The sequence below is a fragment of the Arachis duranensis genome, chromosome 4 (genome assembly GCF_000817695.3).
Source record: "Arachis duranensis cultivar V14167 chromosome 4, aradu.V14167.gnm2.J7QH, whole genome shotgun sequence".
In the NCBI taxonomy this organism is placed as follows: Eukaryota; Viridiplantae; Streptophyta; class Magnoliopsida; order Fabales; family Fabaceae; genus Arachis; species Arachis duranensis.
In genome coordinates, this window is record NC_029775.3 from 54,681,105 (window position 1) to 54,685,484 (window position 4,380).

Genomic DNA, 4,380 nt, shown 5'->3' on the forward strand with positions numbered 1-4,380 from the left:
AATCTATTTCAATCCCCGGCAACGGCGCCAAAAACTTGATGTGTGGAAAACGATCCAACACAAAACTCACCGGCAAGTGTACCGGGTCGCATCAAGTAATAAAACTCACGGGAGTGAGGTCGATCCCACAGGGATTGAAGGATTGAGCAATTTTAGTTTAGTGGTTGATTTAGTCAAGCGAATCAAGTATTGGTTGAGTGATTTTGTAGCCAACAGTAAGTAAATAGCAGGAAATGTAAAGGGAGAGGGATGGATTGCAGAAATTAAAGAGAACTGAAAGTAAAAGATGCTGAATCTTAAAGAACAAGAAATTAAATGACTGAAACTTAAAATGCAGGAAATGTAAATTGCAGTAACTTAAAGTGCAAGAAATATAAATTGCTTGAATAGAAAAAGGGGGTTGAGGATTGGGAATTCATAATTTCAGCAAGGGAAAGCGAATTGCAACAATTAATAAAGCAGAAGATGAATTGGGAGTAAATAGAATTCAAACAGGAAATGAAATCAAATTACAGCAGGGGTTCACAGAAGAACCAAAAGAAAAATGGGATCTCAGGACTCAAGAGACTAGATAGCAAAGTCTAGATCTCAATTGCCTTCCCAGATCCAAGTTCACAAAGCAATTAACCAGAATTTAAAGAAGAAGCAGTAAAGGAAATGAAATTGAACTCAATTAGGCAGAAGAGGAATTAAAGAGATTTTGAATGGAGATTGAGACAGAATTTCCTCAATTCTTCACACCCAAAACTCAAATAAGAAAAGTAAAAATGCTCAAGCAAGAACGAGGAAGAAGAGAGATAAATTCTTCTCCCCAATTCTCTGAAATTTAGTGAAGTCTCCAAGAGAAAGTTCAAAAGTTCAAAAATAAAAGTAAAGATTCAAAGCTCCAAAGAAAGGTTTTTTTTTTTACATCAAACTATCTCCTATTTATACACTTTCTATTCTCGGATCTTGGGATTTGGATGGGCTTTTGATTTGGTGAAGAATTGAATTAAATTGGATTTTTAATCCAATTTTCAGCCCAAGAAAATTTGCTTCCAGGAGGCTGCCCTGCCCTTGTGGAGGGCAGGGCAGAAAATGGTGCGTGCGTCCTTGGTGCGTGTGTGTGGTGCGTGCTGGTGTTGCAGGGTGCTGCCCTGCCCTTGTGGAGGGCAGGGTAGAAATTTTTGGTGCGCCAGATTCTGCCCGTGCGTGCGTGATGTTGCTGCCGAAGCTCCCTTGGTGCGCCAATTTGGTGCGCTGGCCGTTCACCACAAAATGCTGCCCCGCCCTTGCGGAGGGCAGGGCAGTGTTTCCAAAAGTGAAGCCCCGCGTTCGAAACTTGGGCAGTGCGCACGCTACTTATTTTTCTTGGTTTTCTTGGCACCAAAATAAGGCCTAGTTCCTTGCTTCCTCATGGTGCCGTGTTCGATCCTTGTGGCAAGCATTGGTGAGCTTTTTCTTTGAATTTATTCCTTTGATTAGCCCGATATTGCCCTTGAGGAGGGCAGGGCAGAGTTTTTGCTCTCCTTGATCCATGGCACCAATTTGTGCTCCGCCCTTGAGGAGGGCAGGGCAGTGTTGCCTCTCAAAGCTTGCTTCCTTATGTTGCCCTCCTAGAGGGCAGTGTGCCCTTGTGGATGGCAATGTTTACTTCCTCCCTTCCATGTGTCACGCTCTTTTCTCTCTTAGGCCACGCTTTCTTAAGCCACGCTTCCTCTTTTCTTCTTTTCTTTAGCTTTAAATAATCAAAACAACCACTCAAAGTATCACTAAATTCACAAGGCTTATAAATCAATTAAAAATCAATTAAATTTAGCTTAAACCTCATGAGTTAGCATCAATTTAATGGTAGTTACTTGATTTAAAGAAGTTGTGCATTTTCATTCCAAATCACTTACTTAGGATGCAAGAAAGTGCATAAAGACTAATAAAACAAGTGAAATTAGCTTGAAAAATGGGTATATGATGACTTGTCATCAACTTCCATCAGAAGATTCCTACATGTTCTTAACTAAGTTCTTGTAGATCTGTGCGACTGTTAAGACTAATGGAGTAGATCCTGAAGTCTACAGGCTCATGCTTTTCCCTTTTGTTGTAAGAAACAGAGCTAGAGCATGGTTGGACTCTCAACCTAAAGATAGCCTGGACTCCTGGGATAAGCTGGTCACGGGCTTCTTGGCTAAGTTCTTTCCTCCTCAAAAGCTGAGCAAGCTTAGAGTGGATGTTTAGACCTTCAAACGAAAAGATGGTGAATCCCTCTATGAAGCTTGGAAAAGATACAAGCAGATGACCAAAAGATGTCCTTCTGACATGTTTTCAGAATGGACCATGATAGATATATTCTATTATGGTCTATCTGAGTTCTCTAAGATGTCACTGGACCATTCTGTAGGTGGATCCATTCACCTAAAGAAAACGCCTGCAGAGGCTCAAGAACTTATTGACATGGTTGCAAATAACCAGTTCATGTACACTTCTGAGAGGAATTCCGTGAATAATGGGACGCCTCAAAGGAAGGGAGTTCTTGAAATTGATGCTCTGAATTCCATATTGGCTCAGAACAAAATGTTGACTCAGCAAGTGAACATGATTTCTCAAATTCTAAATGGATGGCAAAACGCATCCAACAGTACTAAAGAGGCATCTTCTGAAGAAGAAGCTTATGATCCTGAGAACCCTGCAATAACAGCGGTAAATTATATGGGTGAATCTTATGGAAACACCTATAATTCATCATGGAGAAATCATCCAAATTTCTCATGGAAGGATCAACAAAAGCCTCAACAAGGCATTAATAATGGTGGAAGAAATAGGCTCAGCAATATCAAGCCTTATCCATCATCTTCTCAGCAATAGACAGAGAATTATGAATAGTGTACCTCTAACTTAGCAAACTTAGTCTCTGATCTGTCTAAGGCCACTTTAAGTTTCATGAGTGAAACAAGGTCCTCCATTAGAAATCTGGAGACACAAGTGGACCAGCTGAGTAAGAAAATCACTGAAACTCCTCCTAGTACTCTCCCAAGCAATACTGAAGAAAATCCAAAAAGAGAGTGCAAGGCCATTGATATAATCAATATGGCCGAACCTAGAGGGGAAGGAGAGGACGTGAATCCCAATGAGGAAGACCTCATGGGACGTCTCTCAAGCAAGAAGGAGTTCCCTATTGAGGACCCACGGGAATCTGAGGCCCATATAAAGACCATAGAGATTCCATTAAACCTTCTTCTGCCATTCATGAGCTCTGAAGACTATTCTTCCTCTGAAGAGGATAAAGATATAACTGAAGAGCAAGTTGCTCAATATCTAGGAGCTATCATGAAACTGAATGCCAAGATATTTGGTAATGAGACTTGGGAAGGTAAACCTCCCTTGCTCATTAATGAACTAGATACCTGGGTTCAGTAAACTTTACCTCAAAAGAGACAATATCCTGGCAAATTCGTAATACGCTGTACTATAGGCACCATGACCTTTGAGAAAGCTCTGTGTGACCTAGGGTCAGGCATAAATCTTATGCCACTCTCTGTAATAGAGAAGCTGGGGATCATTGAGGTACAGCCTGCCTTATTCTCATTACAAATGGCAGACAAGTCAGTAAGACAAGCTTATGGATTGGTAGAAGACGTGTTGGCAAGGGTTGAAGGCCTTTACATCCCTGCTGATTTCATAATCTTAGACACTAGGAAGGAGGAGGATGAATGCATCATCCTTGGAAGACCTTTCCTAGCCACAACAGGAGTTGTGATAGATGTTAACAGAGGAGAATTAGTCCTTCAATTGAATGGGGACTACCTTGTGTTTAAGACTCAAGGATCTTCTTCTTTAACAATGGAGAGGAAGCATGAAAAGCTTCTCTCAGTACAGAGTCAAACAAAGCCACCACAATCAAACTCTAAGTTTGGTGTTGAGAAGCCACAGCCAAACTCTAAGTTTGGTGTTGAATCCCCACATCCAAACTCTAAGTTTGGTGTTGGGAGTCTACAACATTGACCTGATGATGCCAGGGCATCTTGGCTAGTTTTACTAGCCATTTTTTTGTATGCTTTAGGTTGGTTTCATGCATTTTCTTAGGAAATAAGCAAGTATTTGGTTGAAAATGCAATCATACCATGATTCAAGCAAACATTGTGAATTTTGAATGATTTCAGGAGAATTATGCATAAATTGAATGATAAATTGGATGATGCATGATCCCATGATTAAGAGCAAGACTTTGATGCACTTTGTTTGATTGATTTCAGGAGAAGAGAAGAGCCACGTTAGTGGCTACGTTAGTTACACTAATGTGGGCACTAACGTGGAAGGAAGGAAAGTTCCAACGTTAGTGAGAAAAGTTAGTGGCATTAACTTTGAAGAAAGGGGTATAAGCCAACGTTAGTGGAAAAGGTGAACGCC

At 40.8% G+C, this 4,380-nt stretch overlaps 1 non-coding gene across 1 annotated transcript; it reads right to left on the bottom strand.

Moving 5' to 3' along the window:
- Positions 1-2,190: 2,190 nt before the first annotated feature.
- On the bottom strand, positions 2,191-2,294 carry LOC127746866 (small nucleolar RNA R71). Its single transcript, XR_008008678.1, has one exon. It is a non-coding gene; the product is annotated as a small nucleolar RNA R71 (small nucleolar RNA).
- Between the last annotated feature and the right edge of the window lie 2,086 nt (positions 2,295-4,380).